This window comes from Mercenaria mercenaria, chromosome 13, assembly GCF_021730395.1.
Source record: "Mercenaria mercenaria strain notata chromosome 13, MADL_Memer_1, whole genome shotgun sequence".
Taxonomy (NCBI): Eukaryota; Metazoa; Mollusca; class Bivalvia; order Venerida; family Veneridae; genus Mercenaria; species Mercenaria mercenaria.
The window spans coordinates 1,369,145-1,392,145 of NC_069373.1; the positions used below are offsets into that span (position 1 = coordinate 1,369,145).

At 34.5% G+C, this 23,001-nt stretch overlaps 1 long non-coding RNA gene across 1 annotated transcript; it reads right to left on the reverse strand.

Moving 5' to 3' along the window:
• Positions 1–2,973: 2,973 nt before the first annotated feature.
• On the reverse strand, positions 2,974–8,541 carry LOC128547634 (uncharacterized). The gene is made up of 3 exons (XR_008366604.1): positions 8,412–8,541; positions 7,640–7,755; positions 2,974–3,053 (listed from the first exon to the last, which is right to left on the reverse strand). It is a non-coding gene; the product is annotated as an uncharacterized LOC128547634 (long non-coding RNA).
• Between the last annotated feature and the right edge of the window lie 14,460 nt (positions 8,542–23,001).

The following is a 23,001-nucleotide window of genomic DNA, read 5'->3' on the forward strand; positions in this document are numbered from 1 at the left end:
GATCTGAAGTCGGCGACCTTAACCACTTGGCCACAGAGGCCCCTGGTAAATATCGTACTGCCTCAGTGTCCTTAATGGTAGTTATAAAATGGCCTAATATATGTTCTGGTTGGATCTATAACTGAACTTGGCTTAATCCATAATGTCATAAATATTCTTTTTAAAAACTATAAAATATACTTAAAGTGTTTGTCTAGACCAGTTGTTAAAATTCCTGATTTGTAATCATTAATCCTCCTACTGGTTTTATGATCATGGGTTCCAGCCCTACTTCTGACCAGACTCTCCATGTATACTGCTGAAAATAGGCAGGAATTCCATATTCTATGTTTGTTTCTGTTAAAACACTCTTATACTAGAATGACGTCACATTAACATGCGGTGAGTTTTTGTTGCGACTAAGAAAGAGCGTTTCTATATTTTATTTACTGTTTTAGATAAAGGGCATATTAGTATAGAAATAATTTATAGCAAACCGTGTTTTAAGGTATTAGGCCATGGCTTTGTCATGGCCATTTCATGGGAATTAAAACAAGGCTTTATTAAATCAAGTGAATTAACTTCACATGATATCCATAACTCAGCTGATTTGTTTGTGTTTTTATTTGCTTTGTGTTTAATGCCATTTTTCAACGGTTTTTCAGTTGTATTATATTGTTAACCTAAATTGTAACCAGTATTTCTTTATTATCTGCCTGTACAAACCTGTCCTTTGCAAATAACTACAAACTACCCAACATGAATTAGAGGCGGAGGATGAGTTATTTCAGATACAATGTCTTTTATCAAAGGAGAACATACACCTCACCCAAAGATCAAACTCAAAACACTGAAATGCAGAGATCTCCGCTCTTCCTATTGAGCTTAATGGACGGTCTGTAACTTAACTTTGACATTCTGACTAAAAAATATAATTATATCATGATGAAAATATAATACATTTTGTAAAAGCCGAAAATCAAAACAAAACCCTCCCATGGCCCTAAAATCTCATTACCCAGTATGAAGATTACATTTTCAGATGTGCTAGGGCCTAGACAAATCTTTGTTTCTAGTAACATGCTCAAAATAAATTAGTGTAGGTAGGTCGGAAAATGTTTTTTCTTTGATTTTTTTTTATAAGGGAGACTTTTCAGAACTTATTTTTGTGTCAAAAATGAATACCAATAAGGGGGTTATGCCATTAGAGCATCAGTAAGTTGATTTTCTAACATCACCGGCCATGTTTAAAGCATAAAAAGTGCAGTTTTGCAATTTTTTGTAAAAATGTTTTAAAAAAAAGTTCTCCAAGGCCATAAAAACATTTAGGGTTGGGCCAAAAAATTAGGGTAGGTCGGTATACCGAAACAAACAATTTTTTACAATCATACCCTATTCAGAAGCTAATTTTTTTATCACATCAGTTACTGGTAAGCTGCTCTTTCCTTCCTGCTTTATCACACATTTATATCATTGACCATATTCTGTTTCTGCCAGCTGGTTCAGTTTCTGCAGAAGTGTAAGGTTCATGAGAGGCAGGTCGTTTTTTACTTGCATTAATTACTGCTTGTACAAAGGTATTTCAACCATTAGCTCAAAGAATACATTATAGTTTGAAAATTTAAAGAATGAAAAGACATGATGCATAATGTATCTATGAATGTGAAGGAAAGTTTATGACAATCAGAATCTTTATCAAAATAGAATTAAGTTTAAAACTACACAGAGAAGAAATGTTAAAACAGCGAAAACTCAACAAAGCGGGACAATATCACAGGAGGGGAAAGAAAAATTTAAAGGGGTTTTGTATGGCAGAGGTGACAGAATGTGTGTGTTGTTAGGGTGATAATATGTGTGTGTCATTAGGAGGGAGAGAGGTGGAGGGGGCTAGAGTAATGAGGAGCACTCTTCATATTTTCCAATAACCATCCATCCAATTTTGACTTGTGGCTTCACAGGAGAAGATGTTTGAACAAACTGTGTATATACTCAAAGCTCACACAGAACCACCTCGGTAGCCTAGTGGTAGAGCGTCTGCTTAGAGCGTGTGAGGTCGTGGGTTCAATCCCCGGCCGTGTCATACCAAAGACGTAAGAAATGGTACTAGTAGCTCCCTCGCTTGGCACTCAGCATTAAGAGGGTAGTGCTAGGACTGGTCAGCCCGGTGTCAGTATAATGTAACTGGGTTGGGTATCATGTCGTGTCTACAGCATGATATTCCAGTGAGGCAGCACTATAAAGCTGGGCATTGTGCTCACTGCTACAAGTAGACATCGCCGTTTGTATGATTGAAAAATTGTTCAAAAAGCCACGCTTTATAGTGCTGCCTCACTTGGAAATCATGCAAAGACTAAAATGTGACATGATATCCAACCCAGTCAAATTTTACAACAGATTAACCAGTCCTTGGACTATCCTCTTAATGCTTTGGTACAACACAGCCTATGAAAGCCAGACAAGATTTTTCTATTTTAGCTCTGGTGGTCATTTTGTGCAGCAAAGTGGAACATGCAATATGCACAACTAGTGTTGGCACTGATCATTCCTGTTAAGTTTTGTCAAAATCCAGTCACCAGTTTGATTAAATTGTTTAAGTTGAGCAAGATTTTTCTATCTTTATATATAGCTCTGATTGCCATATTGTGAAATGAAGCGGAGCCTGTCGGTTATATGCACAACTAGGCTTGGTACTGATCACTCCAATGAAGTTTCGTCAAAATCTGGCCAACAGTTTCACCTGTATAAGCCGGACAAGATTTTCCTATTTTTAGCTCTTGTGGCCATTTTGTGCAGTAAAGTGGAAAATGCCAGCGATATGCACAACTAGGCTTGGTACTGATCACTCCTGTGAAGTCTCGTTGAAATCTGGCCAGTAGTTTGACCTGTAGAAGCCTGACAGGCTTCATTCGGAGGGACTGACGGCAAAGGCAAAAACAATATGTCTCACCCACCGATGGGGTAGACATAATAACAATATTAGAATACTAATTCAATAAAAGTAACCATCCTATAGCTCTATTCAAATCATCATTTGTCCTTGAGGTCACCACACTTTCTGGTTTTGCATTTAGAAACTCTAAAAGTAAAGCATGATAAAGAAATAGTTTATTTAATTCAATACTAATTAAGCTTAAAACCTGAAATAAAACTTCTCGATGTGCTGATCGAATTAGGAAGTTTTCATTATTTCACAAAAAAATACAAAGTATTCTATAAATATCACCTGACACATTCAGATATGTTTCATAAAGTTGGAAAATAAATACATATTAGTGGCAAGATATGTACATGTAAGTGGAATCATATTAAGTAGATGTGTGTGAACAACTAATGAAATATTTTACATCACAGACAAAAGTTATAAATAATGTGGAAACTTTCTTCTTTGTAGTTAATTAAGAAATAATTTATAACAAAACAGTGCTTATCACTATTTATACACGGTGGGCGGTTATACTTTGGGTATAATAATTTTACGAGGGCGAAACCCGATTAAAATTATTTCGGACGACATATAACAGCCCGAGTGTATAAATAGTGATAAAGCACTGTTTTGCTATAAATCATTTCTATGGAAAGCCGTAGTTCAACCCCGGAATACTATTCAGATTTCTCTATATAACCATATTTGTCTGCTCTTCTACTTCCCTTATTCATTGTTGGAGAAGTAGACAGAGAAGTATCACGCTGAACAGTTGTTCTTCATCTCAATTTTTAATTTAAAAACCGACGGAGAAGAACACAATATAGTTCGGGAGTTGTATTACATGCGGTTGGTTGTTCTTCGTTTCCTTACAAACATCGATAGAGAACACAGCAGTTTATATGCTTCGTCGAAAATGTACAATACCGGTGTTGGTTGTACTTTGTCCTTTTATAAAATTGGCGGAGAAGAACACGATATAGTCTGGATACTCCTCCTCCGGCAATGAGTAAGGGAAGTAGAAGAACAGCCATATATGATTGTATAGAAAACATGAATAGTACTCCGGGGGTGAACTACGGCTTTTTTACAATCGGCGGAGAAGAACACGATATTGTCTGGATACTGCTTGTCCGACAATGAATAAGAGAAATAGAAGAACAGCCATATAAGGTTATATAGAAAAAAAACTGAATAGTACTCCGGGGGTGAACTACGACTTTCCTAAGTTTTTGATTTAACAACCGACGGAGAAGAACACAACATAGTTTGAAGTATCGAGAAAAAACGAGGGAATTGTATAACATGCGGTTGGTTATTCTTCGTTTCCTTACAAAAACCGACAGATAACACAGCATAGTTTAGATGCTTCGTCGGAAAATCATGGGAGATGTACAATACCGGTGTTGGTTGTTCTTTGTCCTTTTATAAAATTGGCGGAGAAGAACACGATATAGTCTGGATACTCCTCCTCCGGCAATGAGTAAGGGAAGTAGAAGAACAGCCATATATGATTGTATAGAAAAAATGAATAGTACTCCGGGGGTGAACTACGGCTTTCCATACATTTCGATTCTAATATGTTCTAATATTGTAAAATTTATAACAAATATGATGGAACTGTTTCTTCATGCAAGCATGACGCCAATAGTAGGTCTTTGTTTATACATGCCAGGGCCGGAAATGGTAATACCTCTTGCGGCAGAATTCAGTTCGGGCGAAAGTTATTGTGAATTATTCAGCGAAGCGAATAACTAACTCAGTATGCTTGTAAATTAATAAAAACATTTGTGCAATGTAACATTTTGTTTAAAACATGTTATTAAGAAAAATATTTCATGAAATTTGAAAGCGCTATTATTTGTTGAGTACATGGTGCTAAATATCGCGTTGACGTGACGTCAACATAATATACGTGTGATGATTAAAGCATTGTTAGTCATATTAGAATATTTATTAAAGCTAAACAAGCAAAATCAATTGTTTTACAATATTTTTGCGGGAGACATTTCTGTTGTAATAAGTTTAATTCAAACAAGACTTTTGAAGGTTTGCATACATGATATATGAAAAATAGCTCCTGCCTCTGACCCTTAGTGACCTTATTTAGATATTTATCATGAAGGCTTTTTGCAAAGTTTTTACAGATAATCCCTTTATATTGCATCACCACTTGAACAAGTTGATGAATATTATGTAATGTTCAGCTTGGCAGTGATTCCCCTTTAGCCAGTGACCTTAATGTCTTACATGCATTTGAACTAAGTAACTATATTGTCTGCAATTTTTATGTTAAACTTAGTGGTTTCTTAGATCATGATGTCATATAAAATAAGGTAGCATACCAAAAAATATTTCACTAGTGCAATTTAAGATGTATAACAAATTAAATCTGAACGTTTTACCTTTGTTGACCTATGCGCTAAAAGTTGATAACTTTAAACCTTACACAATAAAAATTGGTAGTGGTCAAATCTGAAAACAAATCCTGCACTAGAAAACAACGAAATTCTATAACTTTCTTATTTTTGAGATTTTTATCTTCAGTAAAAAGCTGCATGTTTCCTTGTTATGTAACAAATTCGATTACAATATTATTGCTCAAATCTAATTAAAAATTATTCTTGCATAAAAACTTCTTTTTTACTGGATCCGCCTATGTCTTAACGGGAGAAAAATTCGTGTGCAGTGTCCACATGACTCAGTTTTGAATTTGACCTAATAAACATTCTGACCAAGTTTCATAAATATTGGGCACAAATGTGACCTTTAGAGTGTTCACAAGCTTTTCCTTTGATCTGGCCTACAGACCTAGTTTTGACCCCACATAACTCAGATTCGAAACTGAGCTAGAATTCATCAAGACAAACATTCTGACAAAATTTTATAAAGATTGAGTCAAAATTGTGGCCTCTAGAATGTTCACAAGCTTTTCCTTTGATCTGGCCTACTGACCTAGTTTCTGACCCAACATGTCCCAGACTCAAATATCGCATAGAGATTATAAAGACTAACACTCTGACTAAGTCTCATAAAGATCGAGTTTCAACTGTGGCCCCTAGACTATTCACAAGCATTTCCTTTTATTTCACTGGGTGACCTAGTTTTTGACCCAACATGACCCAGATTCAAACTTGACCTATAGATTATTGAGATAAACATTCTGACTAATCCTAATGAATTTCAAACTTAAAATGTGGTCTCTAAGAGTGTTGACAAGAATTTCCTTTGATCTAGTCTACTGACCTATTTTTTGACCCAACATGATCCAGTTTCAAAACTGACCTAGACATCATCAAGACAAACATTCTGATCAAGTTTCATAAAGATTGGGTCACAAATGTGGCCTCTAAAGTGTTCACAAGCGTTTCCTTTGATCTGGCCTACTGACCTTGTTTCTAATCCAACATGACCCAGATTCAAATATTGCAAAGAAATTATTAAGACTAACATTTTTTCTAAGTTTCATAAAGATTGAGTCTGAACTGTGGTCCCTAGACATTTCACAAGCATTTCCTTTCATTTGACTGGGTGACCTAGTTTTTGACCCAACATGACCCAGATTCAAATTTAACCTATAGATTATCGAGATAAACATTCTGACTAATCCTAATGAATTTCAAACTTGAAATGTGGTCTCTAAGAGTGTTCACAAGCTTTTCATTTCATCCAGCCTACTGACCTAGTTTTGACCCCACATGACCCAGTTTCTAATGTGACCCAGAAATCATCAAGACAAACATTCTGATCAAGTTTCATTAAGATTGGATCACAAATGTGGCCTCTAGAATGTTCATAAGCTTTTCCTTTGATCTAGCCTACTGACCTAGTTTTTAACCCAACATGACCCAGTTTCAAACTTGAACTAGAAATTATCAAGACTAATATTCTGACCAAGTTTCGTAAAGATTGGGATACAAATGTGGCCTCTAGAGTGTTCACAAAGCAAACGTTGACAGACGACGCACGACAGACGCTGACGGACGTCGGACAATGACCGGTCACAATAGCTCATTTTGTGCTCTGGTGAGCTAAAAATGTACCAGAATCGTAAAGTCATCACATATGAAAACAATGCATTTAGTAGTCGTGTATTTTTTATGCAAGAATAGCGACAATACACGTTTGTTTCGTGTATTAAGGTCTGCAGAAGCCGTTGGATATGTTTGTGACCTCGACCTTCAGTCTCTGTCACAAACTATCCCGCGGGCTTCTGCAGATGTTAATACACAAAAAAAAAACGTGTATTATCCTTACATTCATACTACAAAATTAGCATCAAAACATGCCGTCTGCTCATAAGAAATACTAAAATGTAAACAAAGAAAAATCCTGTAGCTGTCAAATTTGCCCCTTTTAAGCAGCTTAATTTGTATACATGTGGCAAATATGAGAATGAATAGCTTTTGCACTTAAAAAAAAGAACTTTTGTACTTAAATGTGTCATGTACTTTTCAGTGATCACTCATATATAGCTACCGTAGGTAAAAATGATCGAGCCAGCCAGCTCTGAGAAGTCTAAATATGTGAGCTTAATAAAAAGCTTATATGTCATTCAGTGCACTCTGTACATAAAACTTAAACACCCTTACTATTTACACTGTACAAAACTTTAAGTTGTTTATCACAGCCAAGCTCTGGCAAAAACAGCCCCTCTCTAATATTTATAATTGTTTAAATGTACATTATTGCCTGCTGAATGTTCCAAACTGGATACATTTCTGTAAATATATCAACCTGAGCAACTTCAACTGGTTTTCCTAATTTTTCCAGTGACTCTTGTGAATTCCACTGACCATTCATGTGACTGAACCAGCAACTTGTGTGAGACTTAAAGGCCTGCAGCAAAACGTCTGCAAAATGATTTATGCTGGTCATAATATATCAGATTAAATACTTTAACAGTTTAATATTCAACTGCATGTATGAGTAATATATGTCTCAATCTGACTGCAAAGAAAATGTGAAATTGTAAAAAAGTGCCGCTCACAACAATTTTTCTATGAACATTTATATCAAAATCTTCTTTCCCCTCACTGAAACTATAATAATGTAATATAAAACCTCAAAACCAAGTATATGTAAGACTCTACCATAACAAACAGTTTAAATACTAAAACTATCAATCACAAAGCAGCCTTTTCATTATTCCTTGCCTTACTGGCTTCTAGATCTTAAGAAATATTTACTGTTTTCATGTACAATTAACTACAATCTGAACTGAATATTCTCACAGGGCAATACAGCTTAGTGCTCAATGCTTCAAGTAGACGCCGCCATTTATATGACTGAAAAAAAGACGTTAAACCTGAACACACACACCCACAATCCACACTTTCTTCTGGTAGTCATTATGGCAAAAATAGCTGAAATAATGTTATTCTACTATAATTCTACTTTCTAGCTTTTTTTTTCACTTGCAATTGCAATTTAACATATATATTAAGTTTTACAATATCAAAGAAAAGTACCTATTTTTTATTTAAAACATCTACAAAGTATTATTTACCATTCACAGCATCGAATAAACGTCTTTGGTCAAATCTGGGAAGATGCAGACTTATATATACAAAGGCGGCCGATTCCAGTCTATGCATCAAACTTCTCATTGTCCTTAAGCGCTCTCATTTCAGGTTTTTTGGTACTACAAATGTAAGAAATCCAACAGAATAAGTAATTGTACAATTCAGGTCCTCAGATATGATGATTATACAGCCAAAATTCAAGTCTAGTGTTTGACCATCTGCATGTTTTCCTTCAAAATCAATAAAAATATACCAATTTAAGGCCCAATATGTTAAGTTTTCAAATCCTAGAACTTATTTCTTTTGCACAAATTATGAAAATATATAATGTAAATTCAAGTAATCAAGAGAGTAATTTCATGTAAACAAGAGAAAAAAAAAACAAATATCTGATTCTAGGTCAGAGTTCTTCGGTGAAACTTAAATTTCTAAAAAAAAAATCAAGAAAATATCATACTGCAGCATTGGTAATACACCATTTATTTCTGCCTACCGGTTTCAAACACAAAACTGATAAAAATGCATTTCATGAAATTAAAAACCTGCAAATTTAGAAACTTTCCAGGAATATGTAGACAGAAAATTAGTAGAATTTTCAACATTTTTCAAGTGGATGAATACATTTTACCCAAACTGAAGCAATTTCAGCAAATGTAATGATTAAACCAAATGTTTACCAGATTTCTATGTTTACAAGCCATTCACTGTTCAAATAATATCCATGTAGAATGAACAAGAGCTGTCAACCACTAATGGTGACAAATGCCCCCGCAGCGCATTGACCTTTGACCTGGTGACCTTGACCTTTGACCTGGTGAACCCAAATTCAGTAGAGGTCGTGTACTTAATAAGTATTATCAGCATGTGAAGTTTGAAGGTCCTGGGTGCAGTGGTTCGCGAGTAAAGTGCCTTCATGCAAAAAGTTAACGTTGTGATGAACGAACTAACGAACGGACAGACAGTTGAAAATTAATATGCCTCCCTTCGGGGGCATAAAAATAACAAAAATAGATAATTGACCTCGAGCTATCTGTCCATATTAGGCCTAAGACCAAAGTTCTTTTTACTATAATTTTCTATAGGCACAATTTTGCATGCACTCCAAATCCCCCTAAAATACCTGCACTCGACAGAACTTATCAAAACAAAAAATTTCAGCCAAAATACCAATCCAAAATGGATATAAAATAACATCAGAAACATTAGAAAACAATGACCTTTGTTATGTTTAACAGAATTCACAGTACAACATGATCATGATGATATGACGTTTACCTTTTCCATCACAAATTAATAATTACTAAACATTTCAGCATAAAATAATGTCACACACCTTTTAACCACTACAGACGTACCACACATGAGAGTTACTACAGACTTGCACACACATTATAGGAACTACATTAAACATTCATTTTTGAATGGACATAAACATACATAAGAAACATTAGAAAACGATGACCTTTGTGAGAATTCACAGTAGAACATATATGACAAGTGTGCCATTTTCATTACAAATTAAATTTCAGTTCACAGCATAAAATAATGTCACGCACCTGTTAACCACTACTGATATAATACATACATGAAAGTTACTACAGCCTTACACAGACATTATAGGCACTACAGAAAACATTCATTTTGGAATGGATATAAACAGACATAAGAAACATCAGAAAACAAGGACCTTTGTGAGAATTATCTGTAGAACACATATGACAAGTACGCCATTTTCCATTAAAAATTAAACATAGCTAAAACTTTCAGTTCACAGCATAAAATAATGTCACACACCTGTTAACCACTACTGATGTAACAATCTAAACAAACATGAAATTTGTTACAGCCTTGCACACACATTGTTTAACATTGCGCCAACACCAGTAAGGTCATATAGTGACTTTCAAGCTTTGATGGTGGAGGAAGACCAAAAGTGCCTCTCCATGCATTAGTTCATCACAAGCAGGCAACTTGGTAGAACCATGGACCTTCCATTTATAAGTCATGTGTATGGCTACCTCACATGCAGAGTTCAACCCCCTGGGTGAGCAGACCTGGGGTAATTAAAAAGAGCTGTCGGATGACAGCGGGCTTGACTATTCGAAGAAATGACTGAAGAACGGGGTCAAAATATTACCACAGATTTTTAGACAAAAGAAAACAAGGAGCTGCGTTCAATAAACGCTTGATGCCCCCAGCATCCTTGTCGATAGTCCAAAACGAAGTCAAGGTCAAGGCAAAACTGAGGTCAGGTGATGTTTGAAGATGAGGAATGGTCACAGTTTCAATCTGTATTAGTATCAATTAATTCTTGTAAGGGGTATTGATGCTAGATGGAACGGTCCCATTTGGTAAACCAAGAGATCTCATGGCACATATAAAGCAACCTAAGTCAAAAATGAGGTCAATGTCAAGGTCAAACTGAGGTCAGGTGATGTCTGAAGATGAGGAATGGTCACAGGATACATCTGCATTAGTATCATGTCATTCTAGTAAGGGGTAATGATGCTAGACTAAACGGTCCCATTTGGTTAAGCTCGTACGGACGGACGAACAAACGGACGGACAGGACAATCACTATATGCCTCACGCATCAGTAGATGCTGGGAGCATGAAAACAGATTAAACAAACAATGATCCTGTATTTGTGGCTTTCGATAAGTCTTGCACTAAATGGCAATGTGTATGAAAAACTGAACCAATTTCAAAGTGCAGAAAGGGCCATAATTCAGGCAAATAGTTGACAGAGTTATGTACTCTTGTCTGCAGATGTAAATCATGATGATAAACAAGTGTTCAAAGTTTAAAAGCCACATGTCAAATAGTTTTGACAAAACGTGGACTTGTACAAAAACAGAACCAATTTCCAAGTGCAGAAAGGGCTATAATTCAGCCAAAATAGATGGCAGAGTTATGTACTCTTGTCTACAGATAGAGACTATTATACTGAACAAGTGATAAAAGTCTCAAAGTCATATGTAAAACACTTAACAAAACTATGAACTGGTACGAAAAACTTAACCAAGATTTCTAAGTCAAAAGGTGCCATAATTCAGCCAAAATCCTTGATGGAGTTTTGTACTCTTGCCTATAACTGGACATGGTGATGGTAAACAAGTGTTGAAAGTTTCAAAGCTTTATCTCAAAAGACTTTTTCAAAATTAGAACGGTACGAAAAACTTAACCATTATTTATAAGTCAAAAGGGGCTATAACTCAGCCAAAATCCTTGATGGAGTTACGTACTGTTGCCTATAACTGGACATGGTGATGGTAAACAAGTGTTGAAAGTTTCAAAGCTTTATCTCAAAAGCCTTTGTCAAAATGTGGACTGGTACAAAAAACTTAACCAAGGTGTGACGCTGACGCTGTGGTGAGTAGGATAGCTCTACTTATTCTTTGAATAGTCGAGCTAAAAATGCAATTGTAATAAATTGCAATTAAATTACATTTCTGAAGTAACTGAAACCATTTTACTAATCAGGGTCACTGTGACCTTGACCTTTGACATACAGATCTCAAAATCATTAGGGGTCATCTGCTGGTGATGATCAACCTCCCTATCAACTTTCATGATCCTAGGCCTAAGCTCTATTGAGTTATCATCCGGAAAAGGATTGGTCTACATACCGACCGACCGACAGACATCTGCAAAACAATATACCCCTCCTTCTTCGAAGGGGGGCATAATTATTTTAAGATTGGGACTGCAATATCAAACAAGAAGTTCCTAAAAGTTTCTTTAATATACATAAAGGTAAAAGTGAATACCCCCAATGGCGCCCATTTTTGTTTAACGAATTAGAAGAATTGCATAATCTTGGTAGAAGGTTTCATAAGGATCATTTGACTCAAATTATTTCAATATCAGACTAGCGGTTAAAGAGTAGATACCGTTTGATAACTATTCTATTTTTAGCTGTGGCGGCCCTTATATGCAACAATGCGTTTCATCAGAATCAATACAGTAGTTTTTGAGGATATGTTATGTAATGGACACATGAACACAGTATGATCACAGCAGCTCCCTATGAGCATATTCCGCTCTGGTGAGCTAAATATATTTACGTAATTCCTGTATGTAATACATAAACAAACAGATATTTCATGAAAATATATTTCATTCAGATATTTCAACAATCAGATTATTTCATTTTTAAAACAATAAAATTCACAGAATGAATATAACAAATGCTCATTCTAGCATAAAACTGCTGTTACTGTCACTATTTCGGGATTTTTTAAGAGAGAAAACGCGTGTTAACAGTGACAGTCTTGCGCTTACGTGCTGTTATAAAATCTTTATATCTCTGTACGTTATGTGGTAAAGCGTAAATGTATTACGTCCCCAAAACAGATAATTAAACAAGAGGGCCATGAAGGCCCTGTATCGCTCAGCTGACCTACTGGCCTGAAGATCATCAAGATTAACGTTCTGACCAAGTTTCATTAAGATATGTTCATAAATGTGGCCTCTAAAGTGTTAAATAGCTTTTCCTTTGATTTGACCCGGTGACCTACACTGCGAAAAAAGAGTTAATATACGGGAGTATACGGGAAGAAATACGGGAAAACTAAAATACGGGCGTGTACGGGGCTTGTATATTTAAAAGTCCGTATACTAATAAAATACGGATTTCCGTATACTATGAAATACGGAATTCTTAGTATACGATACCCCGTATATTATTGAAATACGGGAAATTCTTTAAAGGGTTATTCTGATCATATACAACACCGTATATTCCCGTATATGTCTGGTGTACGGGAATACATAAATCCGTATATTACGAAAATACGGGATATGTTTCATATACAACCACGTATATTTCCCGTATATTCTGGATATACGGAATATGTATAGTTTGTATATTTCGAAAATACAGGGATTAAATTTCCCGTATATTCTTCGTATAGAACTCCGTATATTTCCCGTATATCGCGGAAATACGGGATTTAAATAATTTGTATATTTCGAAAATACGGGACGTATATGTCCCGTATATGCTTGGTATACAACTCCGTATTATTCCCGTATATGCAAGAAATACGGGATTTAAATAATTTGTATATTTTGAAAATACGGGACTTATATTTCCTGTATATTCTTTGTATACAACTCCGTATATTTCCCGTATATTCTGGATATACGGGATATGTATAATATGTATATTTCGAAAATACAGGGATTAAATTTCCCGTATATTCTTCGTATACAACTCCGTATATTTCCCGTATATGCAGGAAATACGGGATTTGAATTATTTGTATATTTCGAAAATACGGGACGTATATGTCCGTATATGCTTGGTATACAATTCCATATATTTCCCGTATATGCCGGAAATACGGGATTTAAATAATTTATATATTTAAAAAATACGGGATGCAATCAATATGTGTAGTGAAAATTATATTCTCCGGCCATATCAAAGGTCAAACGTTTTGCATGTTTTCGAACGTGTACGTGTATGTAGAATGAATGCCAATATTGAAAGAAAGAAATGTGTAATACTAATATGACATGAACTGAAAAAAAAGCATTCACGGACCAAAACAGGTATAAAATCAAACATGAATGAATCCATCATTTCATCTAGCGCGTTCCCGATTTATTTTAACATTTAATCTAAATAGTCGATTGAGAAAAGAAAAAGATTAATCAATTCATCTCTATTTATTTGTAGTGTAAACTATTAGTATTGACCTAGCACATGTGAATATTTCGTATATTTCCGTAAATTCATTTTCAATGTCCAAATATAAATAGCGATACAAATATTACATATATAATTCTTAGTTGATACTATACTGTCGCATGTGCAGGTAGCTGAGCGGCAAAGCGTTTAGCTGCCAATGTCAGGGTAGTGGGTTCGAGTTTTGGCCATACCTTTTCCCATAAATTCTATTTGCAAACTTTCCACTTATTTGTCAAACGCACCGTGATATTTATGGTCCATTTATTAAAAAGTTATCATATTCACCCGTTGTAAAAAAAAGTCGATTATTTAAAATATTCTAGACAAAAAGACACATTACTTGTCACAAGCGTACTAGAAAATAAATACTTTAAGAGAAAATAATTAAAATTCATAAAGATAAAACAGGTAGCGATAACATCACATTACTTTACTTTAAAGAAATGATAACCGTGGTAACGTGGATGGCGTGACACTGATTAACTGTAAAAAATACAAATATTGCTTAAAATTAAACGAAAAACGCTCGAAAATATTAACAAAGATTAATGAGTGCCTTTCATTAAATCAAATGATATAAGCATTTACACTGATTTACCCATCTCCACGAAAATAAACTGTACATATAATTTCTGTCGAACACTTTTACTGCAATTAATTGATAATATTTGTATGCATATTAACTAAATCAGATAGATAGCCCATGTACCCTAAGCCTGGTAATCCAGTCTGACAATTTCTAACATTTTTCTACCTGCAAATTGACAATATCAGAAACTCGATGAATGCTAATTAACACAAATTAGCGCAAATTAAGTGGGATCTTTAATGCATAGATATTAGGTATGATTTCTTCCGTCCAATCACTGGAGAACACGCTTCGCGCGTTCATGTCCCGAGGCGATAACATCTGGCTCAAGTGACCGCACGCGATAATCTGTATATTGCATATTTCAGAGGGAAAGGAAGTCACGAGTAAGTACTTATTTGATTTATTATGTTTTAATTTTTAATAAACTGATTTTTTTTTGTGACAAACCAGACCATGAATTATATTTCAATTAATCGGAAACACGGTAAACCGTTGCTTTTTATTGCTTTAACAAATTCAGAAGTGTCAAAAAGGTCAGTTTAATTTTGTAATCTTAATATAAAAAAGAAATTCAGAATAGCCGTTAAATAGTTCATTCATTCATTCATTCATTCATTCATTCATTCATTCGATTGATCATTTTTTTCACAACTCATCATTTAACTATTATTTCATTCATTCTTTATATAGTCTACAAGGATGTCAGTCACCAAAAGTTCATGTTGCAAGTGTTTGAAATAAAAAAATAAATATCGTGCAAAAACCATTTGATGAATACCATTGGGGTTAAACGAGATTAAAGTTGCAAGGACAAAAACAACTCCTGATAGAAGTTTTATTTCGTAGAAGCTAGGTACCCGAGGCTAGCTTCTTTAAGAATGAATAAGGCGGCACGCACATTCATTCATTCGATCAAAACTGGAATCTCGGAAAAGCATTAATGAAGTTAATAATTACAATCTTTCATATTTAGAAAATGGGTACCGGTAATCTGACAAAATAACGCTTTTTTCTAGATGGCACTTTTGAAAAAAATTACAACATCTCTTGCCTCTGTCTAGAGAAAAAAAATGTTTTTCTGCGAAAATATCAGTGTCAGTATGAAGAAAGTAATACTATTACAGATTATTTGATCTCTACAGACTTTGTAGGTCTATGTAAGCGGTTGTGATGCATATTATTTTTTCAAAGTATTATATCAAAACAAGGTTGGTAATAATAAAAATTCATATTATGTAGAATTTGATTATTAATCTGAAAGTTTTAAGAATTTTATAGTGACCTAAAAATACATATATACTACAGATCTTTTGCATTACCAACTTTTAGTAACATCTTTAAAACCGATAAAGCGGGAGAGCTTTACCTAAGAACAAATAATCCAATTTGTCGATTTCCGTACTAAGTGTTGTTGTTGTACAGTGAAACACCGCTCGCTCGAGCATCGATGACTCGAGCACCCGGGCTCGCTCGAGCAATTCATGTGGTCCCGGCCGATTTCCTTCTATTTTCTATGTGAAATTACCATGGCTGGGTCGAGCATCGATAACTCGATCGCTCGAGCATGACACCTGGTCCCTGTGTATTAATTTACTCTTTGTTGCTTATGGCAAACTCTAGCAGAGGTGTCAAAATTTTTCACACCTTCGGCGGTCAGAATGTATTGGTTAATTTAAAATTTTCGCACGCCGTGAGAATTGCATGGTCTATTCCTCGACTATCTTAAATGTATGTTTGTCGGTATATTTCACCTGATAATGAGATTAATTATTGATGAAAGGTGGAAGAAAAAATTTACTGATCAAAATTGTTATTAATTATTACTTTTTTCTGCGGGATCGAGGAGATAATTATGAGGTCTTAATATTTTAATCTACAGTTGTTTGCACGCAAATAAAGGAAATAAGATAGCCTTTTCATAAAATTGAGACAATAATTATGAGATCTTAATTTGGAGAAGAAAATTGCGAATTCGATTACAGTATTTAAAAAAACCCAAAAAAACATGAAAATAAAATGTCTTAGCTGTTTTTTCACATGTGCCATTTACGATCTATCATAAATAACGTTTGCAATATGTTTTTTGTGAAAACGTTACGAGTGTGTTATGATTACGCATCACCGTTTCCTCTGCAAACGGTCTCGATGACGATTGGTAAAACAAACTTCAATTTTCTTCGTATGTTGGTCAATGTTTGGGTCGCTCGAAACCATGGATAACTCGAGCATTTTGCTCATCCCCTTGCGACCTCGAGCGAGCGGTGTTTCACTGTAGTAACACGGGGGTGGGGGTGGGGTGAATCGTTAACTATTAGCTTTGGTCATTATAATTTTATATCTTATGCATTTACAGGCGAACGGTTTACTAAACGATGTACTTGAATGAAGTTTAAATTAATATTAAAGTGAAATGCGGAACAAGTCGAATATGTATATAATACTTTATTTATTGTCAAATAAAAGTAATATTTAGTAATATGAATATGGTATCTAACATTTATTATTTTTTCAGGTCTCTGTTTTACTCAATTTTGCAGCTGTAAAATCTTCAAATATGACCACAAACGTCTTTTTTTCAGCAAGGCGCAAAATGATGTTTTCTAAGTAGCGTTTCTACATACAACAAAAATACGGCAAACATTGGTTGTTAAAATTATCTCTCCGATGATATATAATTTTCAAGTTTAATTAGACGTCATATTGGAGGCAAACGATTTTGAACGCAAAACACTGACGTCGAGTTTCACCCAAAATTTTGCGTAACGACGCCTATATTTATTGAAACTGCCCGATTGTTTTTTAACAATTTTGAAAAAGCGTACATGATTTCATTCACTATCGATTCCAAAAATAAATAAGGAGAAAAATGGAGGGGTGGGGGTCACCATTTAAGAATTCGATCTATTTACCATTGCGCTTCCCTACCCAGTAAAAATAATGATGCCTTAAGTGTTTTCGTGAAATTTGGGCCAGGATCTTTACGTTCGATATTCACTCAGTATATGCAACTCTATTAACATGCCATTACGATAACTTATTACTGTTATTCTAAGGCTGGGTATAGTTTGTACTGATTCCTCCGTCTGTCATAAGATTTATGACATAAGTGCAAAGTCATGAAAGCTAAATCCCCGAGAGAAAGAAAAAAGACGATATAAAGACAGAACAAAGAAGTATAAATATATTTTTATAGCTCTTTGGACAGAAGAAGGAAAGTGATTATGTATATTACAATGCAAAAAGCATAAACCATAAAAAGTACCTATCACTGTTAGTAAGTGGTTAACATATTTTATGACCCAGCTTGAAACAACACTGACCGGATATTTCTTATCCCAGGCAATATTGTAATACACAATGAAATTTTAAGGGTGACTAAACATTTGACACAATTAAATATTTTATTTTTAATGTAACTATATGCAATCTTGGGGCTAAAATAAGTTTAGAAATAACGCAATTTTAAACGAATACTTAGAAAAGGCACTGGCCTCCAGATCGTCCGACAAGAACAAAAAAATATATATATAATTGAGCCGTGCCATGAGAAAACCAACATAGTGTGGGTTTTCGACCAGCATGGATCGAGACCAACCTGCGCATCCGCGCAGTCTGCTCAGGATTCATGCTGTTCGCTAACAGTTTATCTAATTCCAATAGGCTTTGAAAGCAAACAGCATGGATCCTGACCAGACTGCACGGATGCGCAGGCTGGTCTCCATCCATGCTGGTCGCAAACCGACTATGTTGGTTTTCTCATGGCACGGCATTATATTTTTTTTAGATATATGGAAATTAATGGTGTATATGCTACGTATACTGACAGACTATAATGTTGCGGAAACACATGAAAATTATATGTTTTAACTATTTTTTACGATAAAATTTGTATATTTAACGCGCATTAAATACTAAACCCTCAATTGTGTTATAGGTAACGACAGCGGAAAACTATTTATGGCCACTGCGGTCAGGGTTCGATTCCCGGCGCGACCATCTTTTTTTCTATATATGACATTTTTAAATAGTTTATAGAAACGAAAATTCCTATTATAAGTTTCATAATGTGACAACTACAGCTTAAAAGGTATCCTTGATGAACTGATAATTCTGCTTTTTAATCGAACCTCCTTTCAATATTTTACTCAGTAGATGTCATTTGTAGAATTTTATCGTCAAGTATATCCTATGCATTTAAGGGATATTGATTAAGGAATATTAAAGACGGTTTGCCTAGGGTCTATATATTTCGAAAAAAAAACAACTGTGAAAACAATAAACATCTCGCGGGAAGGTCTATCTTTGCATGTCTACCGTTTTCCTGTTGACCCTAGCCAGGCCTGTTCACGTGCACGAATAGACATGCGCTCGTGCAAAACCAATCATTCTGAAAACAAAGTGGTCATTTGTTAGGAATGAAATCGAGTATGTCTGTAAATTCGATCTTCAAACATTCAATCAAACTAGTACCATTTTTTTCATTTTACCACAGATTAGACACGTATACACTGTTACATTATTATTATCGAATATTCGGCAACTCTAATATGAAATAATGTAAATTATATTGATACTCTGATATTATTTATTATATTTTAGTTAGGTTAATCTATGAGATTTGGATAATTTTAAATCCAGATTTACAGTAAGTTTTCTATTTTCATACTTTAATACCGGATTGCTGAATTAAAAACCGAGATGCATTACATTTATTTGAACATTAAGAGATGAGACGTTTATGATGAATATTTTACTTGTCTAAGAATATTATACTGACCGCGAGATTGGAAATTCTGGAAACTCTTCAGATTGTTTAACCAAATATTAAAATGTTTAGAGGCAAATATTGTTCAGTCACAAAGTTTAAAGAGATGTTTGAAAAATTAAATTTAAAAAAGCTTAACAACGCGACTGTTTTGTCACTCTGATATATTTTATCAAAACTGTACAAAAGATTTATTGTGCATTTTGAATAAGTTCTAACATGGAGGATTGCGTAATGGCGGACAGGTTAAGGAACACTAATTTAGCATAGTTTACGTTAACGCTAGCGTTGGTTTAAATTATACCGTGGCTGTAGTTTTGACATTTTGGTAGGAATAAAATGGAGAAGTGTTTTAGATCCATTACCGCACTTTATGTGCTTTGAAGTTTTGTGACAGGTAAAATCTCTCTTGAAAAAGTTTCTCCCGTACTTATGTTTTTTACTGTATGTCAGTTTGAAGACAATCCATCAAAATGAGGTGAGCATTGGCCGGACACGTGTGACGGCACTATGAACACCATGCATTTTATATTGAATATATTTGGGAGATAGATTTTAACGTATATAACCATAAAATGCAAATAAAACACTGTAGATAACTTGTTATTAAATATCAACAGGCACATTTAAAGATATATAATTTCTTTTCGCGACAAAATGAGTATGGTGCGTTCTGACACTTAAATGATGTCGTCATCCCTGCCCACATGTCATTTTATTCGTCATAATTTTCACATCATTTAATAGATATAATTATCAGTATCTATGAATTGCAAGAGTCCATTTTTATAACTTTTAATGCGTGCATTTTTTTATTCCAGGTTGACTAAAGAGTTGTTTACTGGAATCAGAAAACGGGACTACTATTTATTTTCACGATAGAGAATATGCTTATGTGTGAAGTTTCTACTAGTTTGATCAACAGATGCAGACAGACAGCCCGGATGAGCCATTCGTTCTCAGTGACATTCGTAACAACAGATAAAAGCTTATACTTATTGAGATCAGGAAACTGAATATTTCCATGGGGTTCATCATTTGTAACCTGCTTACATATCGTGTTCCAGCACAGAACCAACATGCGTCTTTTTAAGCGCTCGTTTTGAATACATTTTCAGACATTAGAAGGGGTGTACTGCTCTTCTTAGCAGACGGCAAATCGAAAAGCCTATAGCGGTATTCAACATTCATGGGAATAACGAAAACATGTACAGACAGTAGTAAAATAAGTGATACTCAACTGATTTATTGAGTCAACGGCGCAGAATTAAATGTGCGAATTGCTAGTTTTTCAATTAGAAATGAACATAATATTAAGAAATGCTTGATGTTATTGATTACTCACATTTTAATTCTGCTTATTTCATTTAGACAAGAAATGAAAATGATTCATAATCGTTTGAAAAACTGATTTAAAAAGTATTTAAATTGAATAAAATGTTAATTTAATCTGACATGTCTCCAATTAATAACAATATGATTTTTTTCTCATACTCTGTCTCCGTCTTGCTTTTTTCTAACATACCGTATTCTGCTGTAGGTATGACTGACATTCATTTTGTCATCTTTCAGTGTGTGCCCATATACGAAATCAGTTCACATAAAAGAAAAATACGTGATTTGTATACAACACATAGTGCATATACGGGAAATGTCTGGTAAATGTATCTTTTAGAAATACTGGTCCGTGAATTCCCCGAATACGAAAATCATATTCAGTCTAAATGTGACACAAATGTGGAATCTGTATACTCTGCATATCTTGCATAAACGGGAAAAACCTGGCCCGTATATCAAAAACTATAGGTTCGTATATCCCGTATATTCAGATGCAAATATTATCTCGTATATGGACACAAGTACGGGATCCGTATATGCGTATACATGCATATACGGGACTAGTCCGTAGCCGTATAGTAAAAATACAGTTTCGTATATTTCCCCGTATATGACACAAGTACGGGATCCGTATATTGCGTATACATGCATATACGGGACTAGTCCGTAGCCCGTATATCAAAAAGTACAGTTTCGTATATGCCCCGTATATGACAAAAGTACGGGATCCGTATACTAAGTATATCATGTGTATACGGAAAAATCCGAAGCCCGTATATTAGAAAATACAAGTCCGTATATTAGATGCCATCACAGTCCGTATATGACAAAAATACGGGATCCGTATACTACTTATATTCGGAATATACAGGCTCGTATACGTGCTCCGTATATTCTAAAATACGGAAAGTATACGGGAAAAAGTCTCAAGACCCTTCGAATACATGAAAATGAAACTTATGTTAAAGCAGGACACGAATAAACACAATTTCTGGGGATTTTTTTTTAAAAGTTCGTATATTGCATATATACGGGAAATATACATTTATGTATATTCGGCGTATACGGGATCCCGTATATGCATGACAAATATACGGACTTCCCGTATACTAGATGTTCCGAATACGGGATCGTATATTAGGTCCGTATATTTGTAATATACATCCCGTATACTCCCGTATTTTCGAAATATACGGGACCGTACACTCCCGTATATTGACCCTTTTTTCGCAGTGCTAGTTTTTGACCCTACATGACCCAGATTCAAACTTGATCTAATGATCATCAAGATTAACATTCTGACTACATTTCATGAAGATACAGTCATAAATATAGCCTCTAGAATGTTAACAAGCTTTTCATTTGATCTGACCTAGTGACCTGGTTTTAGATCCCACCTAAACCAGATTTGAACTTGACCTATAGATCATCAAGATTAACATATAGACCAAGTTTCATTAAGATATGGTCATAAATGTGGCTACTACAGTGTAAACTAGCTTTTCCTTTGATTTGACCTGGTGACCTAGTTTTTAAACCCGGTTGACCCAATATCAAACTCTTCCAAGATTTTATTGAGGTTAACATTCTGACCAAGTTGCATTAAGGTATCCGATCCATAAATGTCTTAAATTATATGCCTGGTAACGTTATCCTTTTTGGCTGTTTTATGAAAGTTTACCATTTGGCAGTTTGAAAAACGCAAATATTAAGGAGCATAACTTAACTGGGGAGATAACTCTTACAATTCTTTCCTTTACATGAAAATGTGACATAAATAAACTAAAAATAGCCCAAATTTATATTTCAAAATTTTATTTTGCTAATATTTCAAGTGATTTCCATTCAAAATAGTTATATGACCTACAGAACACTATATTATTGAAAAATAATCCAAACACTTGAATTTTAATCGAAGTTATCTGCGGATAAATAACAAAAATCTAAATCTTGTCTCGTAAAATTTATACATACATCACTGAAACCATTATGAATCCAGATTATTTGAAGAAGAGTTACAGACCTTTCTACATTCTTTACTTTCCTGAAACTTTTCAAAAACTAAGATAGCTGCATATATAGATGAAATAAAAATTAAAAAGTATAGGTCACCATGCATTTTAAAATTTTACGAGACGGACTATATCAAGATAACCAATATCAAAAATGTCAAATAAGGCT